The sequence below is a fragment of the Engystomops pustulosus genome, chromosome 6, assembly GCF_040894005.1.
Source record: "Engystomops pustulosus chromosome 6, aEngPut4.maternal, whole genome shotgun sequence".
In the NCBI taxonomy this organism is placed as follows: domain Eukaryota; kingdom Metazoa; phylum Chordata; class Amphibia; order Anura; family Leptodactylidae; genus Engystomops; species Engystomops pustulosus.
In genome coordinates, this window is record NC_092416.1 from 30,109,429 (window position 1) to 30,132,360 (window position 22,932).

Consider the following 22,932-nt stretch of genomic DNA (forward strand, 5'->3'; position numbering starts at 1 on the left):
ACATGGCGCATTATCCTGCTGAAAGTAGCCATCAGATGTTGGGTACATTGTGGTCATAAAGGGATGGACATGGTCAGCAACAATACTCAGGTAGGCTGTGGCGTTGTACCAAGGGGCCCAAAGAGTGCCAAGAAAATATTCCCCACACCATGACACCACCACCACCAGCCTGAACCGTTGATACAAGGCAGGATGGATCCATGCTTTCATGTTGTTGACGCCAAATTCTGACCCTACCATCCGAATGTCGGAGCAGAAATCGAAACTCATCAGACCAGGCAACGTTTTTCCAATCTTCTACTGTCCAATTTCGATGAGCTTGTGCAAATTGTAGCCTCAGTTTCCTGTTCTTAGCTGAAAGGAGTGGCACCCGGTGTGGTCTTCTGCTGCTGTAGCCCATCTGCCTCAAAGTTTGACGTACTGTGCGTTCAGAGATGCTCTTCTGCCTACCTTGGTTGTAACGGGTGGCGATTTGAGTCACTGTTGCCTTTCTATCAGCTTGAACCAGTCTGCCCATTCTCCTCTGACCTCTGGCATGAACAAGGCATTTCCGCCCACAGAACTGCCACTCACTGGATGTTTTTTCTTTTTCGGACCATTCTCTGTAAACCCTAGAGATGGTTGTGCGTGAAAATCCCAGTAGATCAGCAGTTTCTGAAATACTCAGACCAGCCCTTCTGGCACCAACAACCATGCCACGTTCAAAGGCCACAAATCACCTTTCTTCCCCATACTGATGCTCGGTTTGAACTGCAGGAGATTGTCTTGACCATGTCTACATGCCTAAATGCACTGAGTTGCCGCCATGTGATTGGCTGATTAGAAATTAAGTGTTAACGAGCAGTTGGACAGGTGTACCTAATAAAGTGCCCGGTGAGTGTATATGATTGTGGAAGAAGTTGTCTTTATGGGAAATAGTAGCTAATCTTACTGACTATTAGAGATCTGCAGAACATTGCACTGTCCCTCTATTACACCACTGACCTTCCCAGAGATCTGCAGAACATTGCACTGTCCCTCTATTACACCACTGACCTTCCTAGAGATCTGCAGAACATTGCTCTGTCCCTCTACTGTATCCGCTGATAAATGCCACATTATATACTGCAGATTATTACTCCACTGACCTTCCCAGAGATCTGCAGAACATTGCACTGTCCCTATATTATTCCACTGACCTTCCCAGAGATCTGCAGAACATTGCACTGTCCCTTTATTACACCACTGACCTTCCCAGAGTTCTGCAGAACATTGCTCTGTCCCTCTATTACACCACTGACCTTCCCAGAGTTCTGCAGAACATTGCTCTGTCCCTCTATTACACCACTGACCTTCCCAGAGATCTGAAGAACATTGCACTATCCCTGTATTACTCCACTGACCTTCCCAGAGATCTGCAGAACATCGCTCTGTCCCTCTATTACACCACTGACATTCCCAGAGATCTGCAGAACATCGCTCTGTCCCTCTATTACACCACTGACATTCCCAGAGATCGGCAGAACATCGCTCTGTCCCTCTATTACACCACTGACATTCCCAGAGATCTGCAGAACATCGCTCTGTCCCTCTATTACACCACTGACATTCCCAGAGATCTGCAGAACATTGCTCTGTACCTCTATTGTACCTAGAGGGATATATTTATTGCATTGTGACCCCTGTAGGTTGTGCAGTGTCAGCGATTGTCAGCTCTTGTGCAGAGTCTTTCGTGTGTTGCCTCTCCTCACTTGGGTGAGGTTTCCAGTGATATTTTGCACTGTGGCCCTTGCAGAAGTTGCCGCTTTTGTTCACGGCTTGTGCATCATATCAGGATTTACTTTTCTCCATTGTTCAATGTTTAAGGTGCAAGAGGGCAAATTCCTGACGTCAGGAGTGACACGGAGACGCCCTAAATGGCAAGTGGAAAGATTCTGCACTAATAGTGACCGGGCAAATATCCCCGGAGGATGGGGCTCGCTGCACGGCAATACACGCAGTGACCCCCTTTTATTACAGCGCACTGAGGAATCACTTGACATTCAGGGATTGTTCACAAGGCACATGGGCAATTTACGTAAAAGAGTGACCAACCCCTTTAATAGGGGATAACAATTTGATCAGTGCAAATTCAACCGCTGCATAAACAAAATGTATACATATGATAAACACATTGCGAAGAGATTGTAAACACAATGTAAATATAATGTAAACACTGTGTAAATATTGTGTAAACACATTATTAAAACAATGTTAATACATTTTAAACACAATGAAACACATTGGGGCACATTTATCTCAGTCTGATGCACATTTTTTGGTTGTAATTTAGTGACTTTTTGGGCACAGTTGGGTATTTTCTAAATTTTTTGTGCCTTTTTCAAGCAGTTCACCGGAGTAATCCTGGTTTGCCCCTAATTTATCTTTGAATTCTCTTCTTTCAGATATTTGTGCCTTATTTAACATTTTATTTGTGCCTAAAGGGATGTAAATAATTGTGCAAAAATGCCCCAGTCCCAACCGTGCATAGGAAAAGCAATGGTTTGAAAATTTGCGCCTTTTTTATTGCACATTTGACAAAGAGCCAAAGATAGAAAGTCAAATAATGTGCAAAATATAGGTGCAAAAAGAGCAAAGAAAAGGAGGTAATGAAATGAATGACCCTCACTGTATACACAATGTAAACGCAATGTTAATGCATTGTATAAACACTACGTTAACAATGTGTAAACATCATGTACACATTATGTAAACAAAACATATATGTTGACATCATGTAAATGGATAGCTGAAGAGAGTGCTGAATATAGCGGAGGTCAGTCTCCCTGATAGAGGTGAAGGTGAGTGCCGGTGCCATGTTCGGCTATTTTCAATGCTCTCATTAACAGTCCATGGAGCAGAGGATGTATAAGTGGGTACAGGTCTCCCATGCTTGTGATTGGTGGTGGTCCCAGTGGTCGTACCCCCACCAATCAGATTGTGGACCCCTTTAAATGAATTAGTGTATAATTCAGTCCACTATCCCTTTAATTTCAGGTAAAAGAGAAGGAATGTACAAGAGATGCAAAAGCAGTGCCCGTTTTGCAGATTTTTAAAAACTTTTATTATCGTAATTATTTTATTATCTTTAATTCTTGTGTTTTTATTTCATTATGAATCTAAGCCGCGGTCGGAGATGCATTGGGGCAGTTTTACTTACCCGGTCCATTCGCGATCCAGCGGCGCGTACTCTGAACAGGATTCGGGTCCGGACGGGATTTATGATGGCAGTTCCTCCGCCGTCCACCAGGTGGCGCTGCTGCGCTGAAATGCATCTGATCGCGCCGGAATACACCGAGCCGGACCAGGTGAAGGTAAGCGCTTCCCAAGAGACACATTTTCGGTTATTAAATGCGTCGGTTTTTCCGAATACGTCGGGTTTTTGTTCGGCCACGCCCCCGATTTCCGTCACGTGCATGCCAGCGCCGGTGCGACACAATCCGATCGACTGCACCAAAATCCCGGGGCAATTCAGGTACAATCGGCGCAAATCGGAAATATTCGAGTAACACGTCGGGAAAACGCGAATCGGGCCCTTAGTAAATGACCCCCATTATGTTTATTTCATGTGATATTAATGGCTGTTTATTTAGTGTAACCAGTTACATTTATTATGAGTTGTGAATGTATTTAAGGGGATTTGCTGCTTCCCCAGAGCAGGGGGGTGGGTGGGGGACTATAGAAATAAATAAAAGCTCCTTGCCCTGTTGTGAAGAGCGGACTCTCTTGCTAGCTGGTGAGGGTGTGTAGACCTTGGCAGGGTCACATACATGTTATCTATAATGCCTGTGCCCAGGATCTTGTCCTTCCAGGTATGTCTGAGACTTGGAGTAAGAAATAAATATTTTATCATATTTCAGGCTCAGTGCCAGACCTACTAGTATTGTGGCCATGTCTGGTATTGCAGCTCAGTTTCATTTATTTAAAGGGAACCTGTCACCAGGTTTTACTCCATTAGACTTGCAGCAGATAGGAGATGAAATGCGCTCTCTAGAATTGCCTCTTTTATGTGAAATTTTGCTCCTTCACCTTTAAAAAAAAATCTCCAAAGTCATGTGATAATGAGCAGAGAAGAGAGTCATCTAATGGTTGAGATGAGTGACTTTTAGAGGCTGCAGGGAGAATGTCTCTTCAGTTCATTACTTGGTTATACAGGACTGATGTTGTGTATCATGTGATTCTCATATCTCCTAGCAGAGGATCAGGCAGTATTTCAGTGTCTTTCGGGAATCGCTGTCGCCTCCTCTATCTGAGGGGAATCCAGTGGCCGGAGAGAGAATTTCTCTCCATAAAAGGGAAAGATGTTGCGCAGACACAGTGTCCTCAAAGATTGCTCTCTGACTGAGGATGGAGGAAGCAGTAGTGTCTTGTGACCAGATGTGACATTAATCTGATCTATACTGGGGAGCAGATCCATACTGGGGAGAAGTTCTATACTGGGAGCAGATCTATACTGGGGAGCAGATCCATACTGGGGAGCAGATCTATACTGGGGAGCAGATCTATACTGGGGAGCAGATCCATACTGGGGAGCAGATCCATACTGGGGAGAAGTTCTATACTGGGAGCAGATCTATACTGGGGAGCAGATCCATACTGGGGAGCAGATCTATACTGGGGAGCAGATCTATACTGGGGAGCAGATCCATACTGGGGAGCAGATCCATACTGGGGAGCAGATCTATACTGGTGGGAGCAGATCTATACTGGGGAGCAGATCTATACTGGGGAGCAGATCTATACTGGGAAATAGATCCATACTGGGGAGAAGATCTATACTGGGGAGCAGATCTATACTGGGGAGCAGATCTATACTGGGAAATAGATCCATACTGGGGAGAAGATCTATATTGGGGAGCAGATCCATACTGGGGAGCAGATCTATACTGGTAAATAGATCCATACTGGGGAGAAGATCTATACTGGGCAGCAGATCTATACTGGGGAGCAGATCCATACTGGGGAGAAGATCTATACTGGGGAGAAGATCTATACTGGGGAGAAGATCTATACTGGATAGCAGATCTATACTGGGGAGCAGATCCATACTGGGGAGAAGATCTATACTGGGGAGCAGATCTATACTGGGGAGCAGATCCATACTGGGGAGAAGATCTATACTGGGGAGCAGATCTATACTGGGGAGAAGATCTATACTGGGGAGCAGATCTATACTGGGGAGCAGATCTATACTGGGAAATAGATCCATACTGGGGAGCAGATCTATACTGGGGAGCAGATCTATACTGGGGAGAAGATCCATACTGGGGAGCAGATCTATACTGGGGAGCAGATCCATACTGGGGAGCAGATCTATACTGGGGAGCAGATTCATACTGGGGAGCAGATCCATACTGGGGAGCAGATCTATACTGGGGAGCAGATCCATACTGGGGAGCAGATCTATACTGGGAGCAGATCCATACTGGGGAGCAGATCTATACTGGGGAGAAGATCTATACTGGGGAGCAGATCTATACTGGGGAGCAGATCCATACTGGGGAGAAGATCTATACTGGGGAGCAGATCCATACTGGGGAGCAGATCTATACTGGGGAGCAGATCCATACTGGGGAGCAGATCTATACTGGGAGCAGATCCATACTGGGGAGCAGATCTATACTGGGGAGAAGATCTATACTGGGGAGCAGATCTATACTGGGGAGCAGATCCATACTGGGGAGAAGATCTATACTGGGGAGCAGATCCATACTGGGAAGAAGATCTATACTGGGGAACAGATGTACACTGGGAAGCAGAGCTTACATGATCTATACTGGAGAGGGGGTAGATCTGTAATCTGCTGCATAAGAAATCTATACAATACAAGTGAATAAGACAATGAGAGTAAAGTCTAGTAACTATATTCAGAGGAGATTTATACATAATGTGTCTATTCTGAAGGGGAAAGCAGAAGAGTATTCACTCTGCCATGTAGGCGTATGAGAGGTCCAACTCCTACAGCAGAAAACATTCCCCAAACCATGACACTTCCCCCACCACCTTTCACTGACTTCTTTACACACTTTGGGTCCAGTTTCCTTTCCTTTCCCCAGTTTGTTGACAAACGTAATGGCCCACAATTATTAAAGTGTCGGTGCCAGTTTTATGTGGCGGCTGTACTGTGTCCAACAAGACAGAAAAAATATGCACCTAAAGGGGAGTGTTAGTGCTTAGTCAGAGTGAGCTGACGTGAGCTGCAATTCTGCAGCATGAACAAAGTGCACCGAGTAAAAATGGTGGCCGCACTCTTAGAATATATGTGGTTTGTGAAATAATCATAAAATACTGCTATTTCACACATGTTAGGACATATTCACATAGGACCACACAATGACCTTGACATTTAGGAAATTGTGTGTTCTCCAAATTTGATCTCCATTACATGTCCCCTCCCATCACAATAACTTTCCTGCTGAAATCTCTGCTGAATTCTGTCTTGCTAGTAAGAGGTGTAGAGTCTGTGGAGAGGGGAGAAGCAATGATTTCTTCAATGCTTGTTGATGTGCACTGAGCACGTTCACACACAGTTTTTGGAGCAGATTTTGAGCTGGTGTCACAGCGCTCAGGTGTGTAATAGATATGTCACACGCATGTGAGGAGGGCAGCGGGTCACACGTCTGAAGCGTTTCCTGGACTGTCACGCCCCAGGGTCACATCCAGTGTCTGGCTGCATTGTATAATACACTTCCTGGATTACAGGAGCGCTGCTCTGGAGGCTGCGATGACGTCACCGACTGATTATAAACAGCCAGGAATGTAAACAGGACAGCAGCCGCATCTCGCTGACTCACACTTACTGTCACATTCTGGGGGCCACAGCCCGTAAACTTTCACCTGCATGTATGTGTCCTCCATTTCACTAGATCTGTACTCCTCCCAATACATATACTCACACATATACACAATACACATTGCCAAACACTAACAAACTCAGCAAGGTCTAATAATACGATCAATGTGACCCTGACCCAATGCACGTCCATTGTCCTCCTCACCACAAGCATGGACGGGTAGGACCACATAGACATCCAGCAGAGTTAAGGTGGGGCGCTATTTCAGCGCCAAGAAACAATGGCAGATGTTGCAGGGCTATTGCTCCATGTCACCATCCCGCTGTGTAATGGTACAACCTAACATGTAAGTCATGACAAGTAGCAGATATGACATATTGGGGGTCATTTACTAAGAGCCCGAATCAAGTTTTTACGTCGTTTTACCCGAATTTTACCGATTTGCGCCGTTCTTCCCTGAATTGCCCCGTGATTTTGGCATGCACGCGACGGAAATGGGGGGGGGGGGCGTGGCCATCGGAAAACCCGTCGGATTCGGAGAAACCACCGTATTTTTTTTAAAAAAATGTGTCGCTTGACACGCACTTACCTGCACCCTGTCTGGCTTAGTGAAGTTCTGTGCACTCCGAGGAAATTCAGCGCAGGAGCGACACCTAGTGGACATCGGGCGCACTACCTTAGTGAATCCCGGCAGAACCCAAATCCTCCACAGAGAACGCGCCGCTGGATCACGAATGGACCGGGTAAGTAAAATAAGTAAAGACGTTGACTAAGGAGCTAAGACTGAAGTCTAGATCCGTTCTCTGTGTAGTCGCTCCTGCTGTATTATGGTCACCTTAATTGGAATAAAGGTTTTAAATAAAATTGCATAAAATATGTTCCTAAATAGTTCAGTCAGTAGAACATGAAGTTTTGACTCTAGAGAAGGTGGTGACACAACCCCATTCTCTGGATCAGTGGGGGTCCAAGTGATAGGCTTCTCAAGGATTGTAAACCAAGCATACTGACATACTGGTGTGCACCCCCTCTGGTAGTATCTGCTCTTCTTTTAGCTTCTTATGCCCTAGTTTTTAAGGGAAAAAAGGCTTTTAAAATTATGCAAATGAGCCTGAGGGGCTCCAGGCTCCATAGGAGTTAATAGAGCAAGGAGCCCCTTCGACTAATTTGCATAAATTTTTAAACCCCTCCTTTAAAAAAAACAAAAAACAAGGGCCTAAGAAGTTAAAAGAACAGCAGTTCCAGCCAGAGGGGGCGCACACCAGTATGTCAGTATGCTTGGTTTACAATCCTTCATCCTGGTGATAGATGTCCTTTAACGACCCTAAGTAGCTGTTAGTCAGGAAGCAGTATGTTTAAGTTTGCCTTCCTGTTTTAGTCTTGGTTGTTTATAAGAGATTTCCTTTGCAAAAAATCATTTTGTAGTCATTATCACACATGATAGGATTAGATACAGCGGCTCCGTGGTCAGTATCACACATGATAGGATTAGATACAGTGGGGCACATTTACTTACCCAGTCCAGTTGCGATCCCGTGGCGCGTTGTCCGATGCTGATTTAGGTCTGCTGGGAACTCAGGTGTGCGCCCGATATCCAGCATGTGTCGCTGCTGTGCCGAGGTCCGCCGGAGTTCACCTTCTTCTTCCCGGTGCATGTGAGTGCTGATCTTGCGACATAAATCATTTTTTAAATTCCGGCGTTCTTCCGAAGCCGTCGGGTTGTCCAACGGCCACGCCCCCGGATTTCTGTCACGTGAAAGCCGGCGCCGATGCAGACAGAGGCTCTGCAGACAGTATCACACATGATAGGATTAGATACAGAGGCTCTGCAGACAGTATCAAACATGATAGGATAAGATACAGCAGCTCAGCATGCAGTATCACATGTAAAAGTATTAGATACAGTGTATCAGTAGGCTGTATCACACATGATAGAATTAGATACAGCGGCTCAGCAGATAGTAACACACATGACAGGATTAGATAAAGCATCTCCGCAGGTAGTATCACACACCTAAGTGGGCAGTATCTCACAAGACACAGGATAAGGGACACACCAGATAACCTCTGCCTGTGGTTGACCTCTGTGACCTATGACTGTTGTTGTGCCTCTGCCCCCAGTGGTGATAGATGAATGGCTGGAGATAAGCGGCTCTTTCTCAGGTCCATGCCTGGCTGCCTCCGGTTCCGCTAGGATTAGTGTGGAGCTGGTGATGATTTCTGCTAGCGCTGCATATTGTATTCAGACTCATTCAGCCTTCATAATGTCATCAGACTATGGGAGAAGTAACAGTAGATGATTGAGCAGCAGATATAAAACCCGATCTTGACTTGAAGTTTTTGGTTCAGTTTTGTGACCCAGGTGTGAAGAACTTTTTAGTTCTTCTACCTACAAGATCTTCTACCTACAAGTCTTTGGCTCAAAAAACTGTATTAAAAACTAGGATTGAAACCAACCTGATGATGAAGGCCTCAGGCCATAACCTGGGCCGGTCTGTTGTCTCCTGGATAGGTGTCTCGTAAAGCTCCTATCATGGGCTGGGGACAGTATCTGCTGGACCATAGAATGAAGGTCACATTATATAGTGTAACATCCGGACATATTACAAGAGATGTTCCTCTAAGGTATAGTAGTGCTTCTCACACACCTGTGGGGGGAGCTATACCTTACCTTCTGCTGTTTGGCATCCAAACTGATAATTAAATTCTTCTGCCCCGTTGAAGACGTAGATGGGGTCTTTTCACTTTGATCCATGAAGCGCAAATTGTGCATTTCAGCTTTTTTTTTCTGCCGGGCAAATCACGAAATCGGCAGTGACAGCTTTTATGTTTCCAGACAATTCCAGGCATTTAGGGATTGAATCAGACGAACCTCATTAATGAGGGATAATGCGGGCGTGTCACCTGCTGGGAACGTGGGGAGGATGGTGCTCACCTTCCAGTCACGAGTTACTTTGCAGGTATTTGTAGGAGACAACTTTTTTCTACTTGGTCTTAAAGCCACTAATATGACTTCTCATCATTAAGGCTGCTATTGGCCTTACATGTAGGATCCAGATATTGATATTCCCTCATCATTGGACTGGGTGCTCTTTGGACCCAGCAGAGGACAAAAGTTTGGAGGCCCACCCTTCATCAAGCTCTAGGACGTAAACCCTAGTAGCCTCCAAATGTGTCTCTTTGTATTGGACCTCTAGATCCCATTGTTGCGTTTCATCAAAGGATCCTCTAGTAACATCTATGGCCGGGTGCCACAAGATCTTTGTCCTGTGGATGTCTTGGTGTTGCTCTTGGCCATTTGTCTCACTTTGTTCTTCCCACTTAAGCTCTCCTGTAGAAGGAAGAAAATTATCCATTAAGTGCCACCTCTATGTACACGTAAGACAATGACCAAGCCATAAAAGAGCCTTGAAGCACGACCAGGGACATGAGCCTATCAAGGAACCAATCTGCAAACAGCTTTTTCAGGTTCTTGCTCTTCATCAGTACACTGGTTTGCCTCCAAAAACGTTCTTGGGGAATAATGGGTTCTCATTGAGTAGATCCATTCTATACCCTTCCCACCATAAATCTCTAGATGTGTTTGAAATTTCTCATCAGCCAAAACCTGGTGGTTAAAGATTTGTGTCTCAGAATCAGCCTTGGGCCTGTATTCAGCAAAGGGCCATGGAAACTCGGCTAACGTTAGATTAGATGGAGAAGACAAGGCCCCTCTACATTCAGAAGAAATAGTTGGTCATGTGCTTTCTGGTAATCCAAGGACATCACCTGGTGGGGAAAGATGTCAATGGTTCCTTACAGGGATCATCTCAAGGCGTCTGTAATAAGCAGTGAATACAAGAAGCATCTCCTGACCCAGAGACACTAAGATAATATGGCAATATATATCTCAACAAAAAATTTCTTTCATGACTTTAACTTGCCCACAACTAAAGTGAAGTTAAAGCAAGGGTCCTGGGAACAGAAGCCCCAAGACATCTGCTTTCTGTATGCGGAAGTGCTGCTTTTTTTCTAACTTTTTCCTGAATAATCAGTTACACAGGATTTACAGAATTCCTGGCAGCATCTTATCTTTCAAATGCTGCAGTGACTTGATAGAGCAAGTCTAGTGCCTATAATGCAAGACCCATCATGGCATGTGTACTGGTGGGCCTAAAGTGCTCCATCTGGACTCCAAGTGCTCCATATACTCTGTATTTGAAGGTCACATATGTACTACAAGTTGCTCCATCTAGTCTTCTTTGGGACCAATCAGGGGCGTAACTACAGTGGTAGCAGCCACAGCAACCGCTATGGGGCCCACAGTATATCCACTTTGTACATCTTAATATGTATATAACATATATGTGATGTATATAGGCTGCATCTGTGATGTGTGTATGTTGTATGTGTTTACGGTGTATGGCGTCTGCATATACTGTATGTGTGTATACATGCTGTGTGTGTGTAAATGTCACTGTAGTGTGTTTATATGCTCTATATGAGCATATGTACATAAGTGTACAAATGTGTGATTGTAACTCGCATGTGTGAGTATACAAATATGTATAATTTTCAAGTGGGAAGGGGGCCCCATGCCGAAGCCTGCTATGGGGCCCTGTCACTCCTAGTTACGCCACAGGGACCAATCAATGTCATCTGTATTCTAGGTGCTTTGTCTAGTTTGCTCTATCTTTATAGTCTGCAACTTAAGTGCTCCATCGAGTTTGGACTCCTAAAGTGCACCATATATTCAGCACCCAAAGTGCTGTAGTCTGTTTTCCCAAGTAATTGGTCTAGTCTTTATTCCAAGTCCTGCATCTAATTTGAGCCCCAAGTTCTCCTAAAGTGCACAAGTCTTTACCCCAATTGCTCCCTCTAGTCTGAACTCGAAATTCAAATTCGAAATTCTCTATCCAACCTGAACTCTTGGTCACGCGATATGGTCTGCAAGTTCTCTGTTTGCCCCAGTTCATACCCCAAGTGCTCCATCTAATCTGCTCTGTGTGGTCTGCAATCTCCATGTCATTTGCTCTCCGACTGTTCCATCTAGTCCGGACTCCAAGTTATCGGTCCAGTCTGTATTCTAAGTGCTTTATGGAATCGGTGCTTTAGGTTGCTCTATCCAGCCGGCTCAATAAGTGCTCCATCTAAGTGCGACACCTGGTCTGAGGTCCATCTTGTCTGCTCTCCTGGTGAACCTCCCAATTTGCTCTCCAGTTGAAATCCCCCATCCAGTGTGTCCCATAGGCGACCAATAATTTTTACCCAGCTAACTTGTGCAAACTAGACATGCATTTGACTTGGGGACAGATATATAATTTACCAACTTGTGAAATTATCCAGGTTAGATTTCTCTTCAATGTACTGAATAAACCACAGTATAAAAGCTCCTCTTCCTGTCAGCGTCGCTGCAAGTAAGTGCGATATGGCTTCCAAAAATAGATGAAAGCCTCTATGTATTTCTGGCTACATTTTAACGTAGCAGTGAGTTTTTTGATGCTAAACAATTCTCTTCTAATTCTCTTCAATCATGATCATTCACTTTAGGCTCTGGATTTGGGACTACCCCCCCAAAGCCGTGTTCATATGTTGTGTTTACACTGCATTAACATAACGTTAACACAGTGTTAATAATAAAATAATAATAATAAGCTTTATTTATATGGCACCATCAAATTCTGTAACGCTTTACAGATTCTGGGGAACATACAAATAAAATAAGACATTACTGAGTAATAACAGTCATATGGAACAATAGGAGTGAGGGCCCTGCTCCCAAGAGCTTACACTCTATGAGATTACACAGTGTTATCTATACTTTAGCATCATATTACGTTAAAAGTGATGGTAATGCAATGTAAACGCAACATGTGAACATGGACTGGTAGGCTCCTTGGTGTTGATGTTATACTCTCCTCTGATATTGCTGGGAGGACTATATCCTGCTTACCTGGAGGGAACTACTTTGTGTTGTATTATTCGGTGACAATTTAGTGGATAAATCGGTTATATTCCTGGGATCTGTCCAGTCTGGCTTGGCCCTCTGATGCCGTGCCCTGAGGGGACACTGAAAAGAGATGAAGGCTTAACCAGTGCACATTCTCTTGCATCAGCAGCGTCTGGGCTTAGGAGGATGCGTGAGCTACGTGAGAGGTCGCAGATCCCATATCCCAAGTGTTTCATCTGCACCTACTACAGGGCAAAGCGCGAACAGCAGGGCCAGCATGTTGTGTGCTGCACATCACCCTGTGCCACGCTGTGCGAGCAGATGTATGGCACATTATGCCTGGGGTGGAGCAATGGAATATTCTGCTGAAACATTGTGAAGATGTAACATCTCACCAGTTTAAAGGTTCTATTTTATCAGATTGCAGAGATACTATCAGATATGGGCATCCAGCAGTGACTGGTCCAGGTGACATCTTATATAGTCCAGCATGCCAACAATGACAGCCGGGGGGGAGGATACATTTATGAAGCAGGGGCACAACTTGAGGGGGTGCGGAGGCTTCGGTTACACCTGGAGTCCATAAAGTTTTCTGATAAAGATGTTGCATTAGGGTCCTGCAGCTACGTACGTGTAATTGTATAGACAATCAGAAATGGTGCAGATATAAAAATAATCTAAGGCACAGAGTAAGAAATATTTCACTTCCGTTATTAGATCACCCACTTCTGTGGTATCTACATGTCGCCACGTAGAGGTCGGAAAGTAAGGTCCTTGAACAGCGTCTGCAAAAGTAGAAGAGCCACAACTATGTTTAATGGCATAGAAATATATTAAAGGCTTCAACCTGCTTTCTGAACACCATAGGAAGCCACGGCACATATGGAGGGCCCTAGCTGAAAGGTATACCTGTCAGCTCCCTGTTTTGGCTCTATAAATCCCTCCTCTCCCCTAGTCAACAGCATCACCGGGCATCTTCACCATCATGTTCCCCAGATACCCTTTTTCACCCCAACCTTTAACCCATCTACCCATAACCTCTTTTATACCCAGCACCCCAGTTGCCACCTCCACCCTACACATTATACTCCATCTGCCATCACCCCGCTCCCCATACTCCTTTGCAGGGCATAGTTTCCTCTAGTCATCTTCCACTGTGTGAAGTGTCGGCGCTCCCTTCCTGGGTACTGGCACCACGACAAGAGACGTGATCATGACGCCTCCTCCTGGATTCCAGCACCTGGAGATGGTGCATTGTGTTAGCGTGCTGAGGAACATTTCTAGAAGTATTTCATGTCTTAAAATAGAACACGGTGAAGTCACGCCAAACTGAAGAATATAAACAAAAAGGAGCAACACTATCTACAAGACACACGAGAAAAGACACTATTCTGTAAGAATTTCACAAGTCCCCTGACTATCCCAGGGAGCCAGGCATTGTGGACACTTCTTATACTCCTAAACTATTAGGACAAACACATGTTCCTGGTTATCAACATTGCACCCATGTCCTTGGACAGCTGTCATAAGCATGTTTTAGGCTGCTCCATAGGCAGGGGATGTTGAATTTGGTACAACCACAATAAGAAGGAACACATAGTGGACAGTGAGAAACCTTATAGACAGTGAGAAGTCTGATGGATTGTGAGACACCTAATGGATAGTGATGGTGGGATACATGATGGACATAAATCTATTTGCTCAGAAATAAATCTTGTAGAATTACTACTCAGTGTTCTTCGTGTTGTGCAGCTTACACTCTGTACATTGTCACATTTCTCTGGATAAGTGATGAACTGTATGTGCAAGAAATAAACTATCCCCCATATCACAGCAGCTACAACACTCACCCCAGACACAATGTGATTTAGCTTCAGGTTAACACACCAGTGTCATACGGCATCAAAATCAATATCTAATCAAGTGTGAACACAGCATAAAGCAATACCATGGACTGACAACCACTGGAGGACATGCAGCCGATCCCTTCACTGGGAATGATGGTGACATCACTGGGAAAACATCCTATGCCCTCAGAAGAAGGAAGCAGAAGGAATATCACTGTCTATACATTCACCAGAGAGACTGTGGCATTAAAAATAATGCAGAAATGTATTTATTTAAGAGCAACAATGATATTACCAACAATGTAGCAAATCCAATCATTATAGAACAATGGTGAACAATCACTAATGTTGTAGCCTATCCATTCACTAGAGAGCGGTGACATCACTAATGTTGTAGCCTATCCATTCACTAGAGAGCAGTGACATCACTAATGATGTAGCCTATCCATTCACTAGAGAGCAGTGACATCACTAATGTTTTAGCCTATCCATTCACTATAGAGAGGTGACATCACTAATGTTGTAGCCTATCCATTCACTAGAGAGCAGTGACATCACTAATCCTGTAGCCTATCCATTCACTAGAGAGCAGTGACATCACTGATGATGTAGCCTATCCATTCACTATAGAGCGGTGACATCACTAATGTTGTAGCCTATCCATTCACTAGAGAGCAGTGACATCACTAATGATGTAGCCTATCCATTCACTATAGAGCGGTAACATCACTAATGTTGTAGCCTATCCATTCACTAGAGAGCAGTGACATCACTAATGTTGTAGCCTATCCATTCACTATAGAGAGGTGACATCACTAATGTTTTAGCCTATCCATTCACTATAGAGAGGTGACATCACTAATGTTGTAGCCTATCCATTCACTAGAGAGCAGTGACATCACTAATGCTGTAGCCTATCCATTCACTAGAGAGCAGTGACATCACTAATGATGTAGCTTATCCATTCACTATAGAGCAGTGACATCACTAATGATGTAGCCTATCCATTCACTATAGAGCAGTGACATCACTAATGTTGTAGCCTATCCATTCACTAGAGAGCAGTGACATCACTAATGCTGTAGCCTATCCATTCACTAGAGAGCAGTGACATCACTAATGATGTAGCCTATCCATTCACTATAGAGCGGTGACATCACTAATGTTGTAGCCTATCCATTCACTAGAGAGCAGTGACATCACTAATGCTGTAGCCTATCCATTCACTAGAGAGCAGTGACATCACTAATGCTGTAGCCTATCCATTCACTAGAGAGCAGTGACATCACTAATGATGTAGCCTATCCATTCACTATAGAGCGGTGACATCACTAATGATGTAGCCTATCCATTCACTATAGAGCGGTGACATCACTAATGATGTAGCCTATCCATTCACTATAGAGCAGTGACATCACTAATGTTGTAGCCTATCCATTCACTAGAGAGCAGTGACATCACTAATGCTGTAGCCTATCCATTCACTAGAGAGCAGTGACATCACTAATGATGTAGCCTATCCATTCACTATAGAGCGGTGACATCACTAATGTTTTAGCCTATCCATTCACTAGAGAGCAGTGACATCACTAATGATGTAGCCTATCCATTCACTAGAGAGCAGTGACATCACTAATGATGTAGCCTATCCATTCACTATAGAGCGGTGACATCACTAATGTTTTAGCCTATCCATTCACTATAGAGAGGTGACATCACTAATGTTGTAGCCTATCCATTCACTAGAGAGCAGTGACATCACTAATGATGTAGCCTATCCATGCACTATAGAGCAGTGACATCACTAATGATGTAGCCTATCCATTCACTAGAGAGCAGTGACATCACTAATGCTGTAGCCTATCCATTCACTAGAGAGCGGTGACACCACTAATGATGTAGCCTATCCATTCACTAGAGAGCAGTGATATCACTAATGATGTAGCCTATCCATTCACTAGAGAGCGGTGACATCACTAATGACGTAGCCTATCCATTCACTAGAGAGCGGTGACACCACTAATGATGTAGCCTATCCATTCACTAGAGAGCGGTGACATCACTAATGATGTAGCCTATCCATTCACTAGAGAGCGGTGACATCACTAATGACGTAGCCTATCCATTCACTAGAGAGCAGTGACACCACTAATGATGTAGCCTATCCATTCACTAGAGAGCGGTGACATCACTAATGTTGTAGCCTATCCATTCACTAGAGAGTAGTGATATCACTAATGTTGTAGCCTATCCATTCACTATAGAGAGGTGACATCACTAATGATGTAGCCTATCCATTCACTAGAGAGCGGTGACATCACTAATGTTGTAGCCTATCCATTCACTAGAGAGTAGTGATATCACTAATGTTGTAGCCTATCCATTCACTATAGAGCGGTGACATCACTAATGATGTAGCCTATCCATTCACTAGAGAGCGGTGACATCACTAATGTTGTAGCCTATCCATTCACTAGAGAGCAGTGACATCACTAATGATGTAGCCTATCCATTCACTAGAGAGCAGTGACATCACTAATGATGTAGCCTATCCATTCACTATAGAGCAGTGACATCACTAATTATGTATCCTTTCCATTCAGTAGAGAGCATTGATGACACAGTGATATTACAGCATAGCCATTCACTTGTTACTATGGGATATGCTGTGTGGTAATTGTACAATGTGGTTGTATAACTGGGCTATCCAATCATTATATGTAAATATTCCCATCAGCTGCTCCTCCAGGACAAAGCCTTGTTGTACTCCCCCAGCTGCTCGTGATTCGGGTCACTGAAATGTATGTACCCTTTGTTTCACAACAATGTCCCACTCCTGTAGAAGGCACGTAAAATGTATACAGCTCTCACAACACAAAGCTGCTCCAAATAATAATGAGCGGAGGGATTGGGGGATTAGTCCATGGTCTAAGCAGTTGGAATAAGATCCGTATGGCAACGGAAGAAACGTCTGAAATAAGCTCCTGTGCTCATGAGGTTGTGCTGCCGTCTAACACAGTGACAATATACAACGTTACTCAGAGCCACAGGTATCATGCACAAGCTTTACAGAGCCACGTATTATCTACATCCCTATATAGAGCTATGTATATAATCTGCACCCCTCTACAGAGCTATGTATATAATCTACACCCCTCTACAGAGCTATGTATATAATCTGCACCCCTCTACAAAGCCACACATATAATCTACATCCCTCTATCGACCTATGTAAATAATATACAAGCCTCTACAGAGCCACCTATATAATCTACATCCCTCTATAGAGGCACATATAAAATCTCCAACCCTCTATAAAGCCATTTATATCATCTACAATTTGGTATGTTGTCAAATATATCATTTACATTTCTTTACAGAGCCATATATATCGTCTAAAAATCATCAGAGAGGAGATCCACATACATAATAGGCAACACATATATAATATGCAACATTTGGTGGTGGATACGGGCACAATAGACATATTATGGGCTTTGTAGGGGTTTTGATTGTTGGTATGGGCACAGTAGACTTATTATAGGTTACCTATCACATCTAGAGGGAAAAGTAGAGTCCCAAAGTTTTTTTGAAAAACCCCAACCTCAAGTTAAATGTTGTAGAAAGTCTCTAAGATGAAAACACACTATAAAACCTCAGTATTATTGTGTTTGGAAATACAGCAGCCAGTCAGAGAAGGTAGAAATGTAGGGAGGAGGTAGAGAGCAGCAGCCTGAGCCAATGAGGATGCAGGGGATGTGTCTCAGACTCCCGGTAGTCGGGTGGTCTGAGCTGTAGTCACTTATCACATGTAGCGTAAAAATCAACACCATCTTTGCATCACTTGTAGATACTGACTAATGACTGAACAGTTACTCTAATGGGATTTTCAGCTTTTTTATTATTTAATATTATATAATTGCCATTTTTCTGATTGTTTTGCTTCCTAGTGCAATGAATTATTCATGATGCTTGTTGTATAGTCCCCCAGGGGCCAATTTTCTGAATCCTGACGCCTTGTCATCCATGATGAGATGGCACAGGGATAGATCGAAATGGCCCTGATCAATATCCAGCCTGTCCTACCCTATGGATGGAGCAGCAAGTAGCGGGTTAACACACACACAAAGCCTTGTGATTCTTCTCAGGAATTAGATCCTGGCCTTTTCTGGAGAAATTTCAGGCTCCGGATATAAAGCGATTATCAGATTAGGAAAAAAAAAAAAAAGAAATCACACAGGGATTGATGTTTGTCTGTTCTCCCAGTATAAGCAATTAGTCCCGGATCCCTCTCAGTCACGCTACTACAACTTACCTGGATTTACTTACCCCACCTCAATAACAAGAGCTATACCCCCTCCCTGAACACCTCCAACAAGACAGCGACCTGTATTATCCGTTTCTATATACGAGGCCTTGGCATTTGCTTATTTCCATAGTGGTCATAAATGTTTGTTTTGTCCTTTTCACAAATATTTCTGGTTTCCGTTCATAAAAAGCTGAAATTACACCTGATTTGTAGTAACCAGAATTGCACTTTCTATAAGGCCTCATATACATGTCCCTTATATGGATAGGATTGCTATTAACATGTATCATGGATGTGCAATGAACATTCCAAAATTTGATACATTGGTCCAGATTTATCACAATTAGTGCAAACTGCCTCACGAATGTGTAGGGTGCAGAGTATTGACTACCGACGCTGGGTCTTCAAATATCTGCCACCCCCTGCACTGCTCGGGAAGTGCTCACCATGTTTTTTAGGTGCCCGTTTTTTAGGGGCCCATTGTGTTCTTCACAAAGAGCATGGCTGTCATGCATCATCAATGCATCATGCAATTCCTTTTTTAAATTTCGCCGTTTGTCTGAATCCGTCGGGTTGTCCAACGGCCCACCCCTGATTTCTGTAGTGTGCAAGTCGGCGCTGATGTGCCAAAATCCGATTGCGTGCGCCAAAATCCCAGGGCAATTTGGCACAAAATGGAAATATTCGGGAAACCCCACGAAAGTGTGGCGTTCGGACCCTTAGTACAGTATTTTTCGGACTATAAGGCGCACCGGAGTATAAGGCGCACCATCAATAAATGCCTGCTAAAATGTCTAGGTTCATATATAAGGCGCACTGGACTATAAGGCGCACCTGATTATAAGGATGAATGACCAGCAGGTGGCAGACCTGTGCACAGTTCAAGGCAGCTGTTGTCTGTAAGTACAATTCATATATAAGGCGCATTGAACTATAAGGCGCACCTTTGATTTCTGAGAAAATCAAAGGATTTTTTGTGCGCCTTATAGTCCGAAAAATACGGTAAATAAGCCCCATAATGTCTGTATCTGCCCTAAAGAAAATCCACCATCAAAATCCATCATGATAAACCAGGGACGATTACTTATAGATCGAGGCACTGCGGCTGTGGTTATCTACTTATATTTGTTTTCCTTGACCTCCTACCTTCTAAAATTAAATTTTAAATTCATGTTAATAAGCCTGATGAACTTCTGATGTTGTTACCATAGCCCCTATGTGCTGTAGCTGCACAAGCTGTTACACTGTCACCCCCCCTGCTCCCTCAGCACCTCAACCCTCCTCCTGCCTGATGTAATCTCACACAGTGGGAGGGGGCAAGGGGAGTCCTCCTGTACAGTGTAATAACCTGTGAAGCCAGAGAATGTAGGGGCTCATTAACATGATTTTAAAAGTTGATTTTAGAAGGATGGAGGCCATGGATAAGAAATATAAGAAGATTACCACAGTCCCGGTGCCTGGATCTATGAGTAATGTCCCTGGTTTATCATGATGGATTTTAATGGCAGATTGATGATTCTTCAGGTGCGGCAGGCCAGGCTCTATGGCTCGGATTAGGAGCAGGATCCTTGTTCTCGTTGGATTTCCTCTTGTTATTGATACCCGGCCTCTCCATTGTATCTGTTGCCAGGTCACCTGACGCCCTCCCCCTCCATCACCCGGTATAAGAGTCCCTTTCATTCACTGACCTGAAGTACCATACATTACATTGTCTCCCTTCCCTAACTAAGCCTGCGAGTAATAGTAACCTCCCCTGCAGACAGCCGTCACACAGATCCGTCCTCATTGTGGGGGCTGTCTCCTGGTCTACGTGCTCTACATGACTTCCTATTCTCACATCTCAGGCACAACTTTTCATGCAGAATCTCCATCCTATATGAGTCACAGCGGCGACCCTTCCCCCTACAGTCACGTCTAATACGTCAATACAGGTCACTGGCCCGGGGGGGCAATAAGGGCTATTGATCATTCAGAGGAGGGATTAACACTTGCAGATGTATGTGGTCTATAATAGACAGGGAATACACCATAGAGGACCGCACACAGATGTTATAGGATAGAAGATCCCCACCTGCTAAAAATACCACGGCCTGATGCTAAATATACATCCACCTCAGCGTTACCACCTGAGGCTAAATATACTAACCCAATCGTGTAATGTTACCGCCTGATAGTAAATATACACCAGCCTCATTGTGTTACTATCTGATACTAAATATACATACACCAGCCTCATAGTGTTATTGTGTAATAGTAAATATACATACACCAGCCTCATAGTATTACTACAAGATACAATACATACACCAGCCTCATAGTATTACTCCAAGATACTATACATAAAACACCAGCCTCATAGTATTACTGTCTCATACTAAATATCAAGCAGCCTTATAGTGTTACTGCCAGATACTATACATACAACAGCAGTCTCATCTTTACTGTCTGGTTGTAAGTATACAACACCAGCCTCATAAAGCTTCTGGCTATAGTAAATATAGGGCAAAGTTACCTCTGGATAATAAATATACAACATCCTAATTGTGTTACTAGCTGATAAATATTTACTAGTTGAGTAAATATATCAAATTCTCAAGGTGCAATTACCTGGTAGTAAACATACAACACCATCCTACTAGTCTCACTGTGCCTCATATTAAATATACTATATCTCCTGATAGTAAATATGCACAATCCTCATTGTCTCATCACCAGGAGCCTAGTACTGCCTGCTCTGCCATTGTTGTCCTGTGGATGCTGATACATGTGGGTGCCTGATGTTATTTATCCTGACATTGGGGGGAGGGTAAACTTTCCATCCATAACCAGTGGATTTGGCTTAATTTGCTGGATAGTGTATCAGCACCCAAAGCTCCTCTCCCCCAGAAGTCAAAGACTTAGGTAAAGGGACATGATACACTGTCGGGCCATGGGCCAAGTAGCGCAGTGTCTTGTCTAGTCTTGGTTCCCTTTTCCCATGAGATTTGTGCTTCTTCAGAATATTTCTGTACATATTTTAAACCTCAGGATATCTTTGATCATCTGGGAATAGGGAAAACCCAAGTCAGAACCAGAATTTCCATTTCTGGAGTGAACGGTGAGGGACTTGGGTTTCAGGCTACGTCCCGGGGCTAGGTTCACAGAATTACAGTAAAGTTCCTGCATACTCCGGATAAGTGTGTAATAATCCAAAGACTCAGTGATTTTCCTTAATTACTGCTCCGTTCTGTAATAAGCCTAATCATCGGCGTCTCCATCACATGGGTCGGAACGTGTCCAGGAATGTGAGATTTTTTTTGTATTGTCTTGTAGTAAACACAAATTTCCATTAAATCTTGAATCTGAGGATGTGCAGCACTTATACAAAATCTACATCTCCCTCCAACGCCCCAACATAATGACAGGTCTAATAAATCAATCTTATCAAGAACCTCTCTGTTATAATCAGTGTTGGACTGGCCCACCAGAGGATCGGAGGATTCTCCGGTGGGCCCAGCTCCCTGCGAATCCAGGGGTACCACATCATATCTCCTCTGAGAGGTTTTCTGTCTCTGAATGTAAATGAGAATGTCCTCATTCACTAACAGCAAGCAGAACTGTTGAAATGATAGAGAATTAAAACAGGAAGTGTATGAAAAAGTTGAAGAACTCGGGTCGGGACCCCTGCAGAATCTCCTTTGCACACATCGGACCCTTTCCCAGCAATAGGAAATGCAAACATCTGATTTCCTCAATGCAATGGAAAAGGTTGAATTCTGGGCCAAAATTCAACATACTGGGAATTACTTAAAGGGGTGTTCTAGTTTTCTCAACAAATAAATCCTGGGTTGGTGTGATAAAAAAATCAGTGGCCTTGAAACTGTGATATCCCCAGGACCCAGTGACAGCTGCTGAAATCAACAGTGACCACACGTGGGACCGAGATCCCGGAGTAGATACCCCACCTGCATTCTAGCAGTTTTCTGAAAACTGAAATACCCCTTTAAATCCTATCCATGGCAGTTCTGACCTGATTTCCAGTAATGGACTGCACAGTGA

At 43.8% G+C, this 22,932-nt stretch overlaps 2 protein-coding genes across 3 annotated transcripts in view; one reads left to right on the plus strand and one right to left on the minus strand.

Moving 5' to 3' along the window:
• The window catches only part of PHC2 (polyhomeotic homolog 2), a 149,462-nt gene that overhangs the window by 49,934 nt on the left and 76,596 nt on the right, over positions 1 to 22,932 (minus strand). Inside the window, exon 1 of one of the 2 annotated variants that reach the window (XM_072155425.1) lies at positions 9,267 to 9,363. The exons of the other annotated variant lie outside the window; for it this stretch is intronic. The gene's annotated coding sequence lies outside the window, so the exon portion shown is untranslated. Of the gene's footprint in view, positions 1 to 9,266; positions 9,364 to 22,932 lie in introns of those variants that run through there. 2 annotated transcript variants of the gene reach the window in all.
• Positions 1 to 22,932, plus strand: part of SLC2A1 (solute carrier family 2 member 1) — a 58,598-nt gene that overhangs the window by 8,630 nt on the left and 27,036 nt on the right. The gene's annotated exons all lie outside the window — the stretch shown is intronic.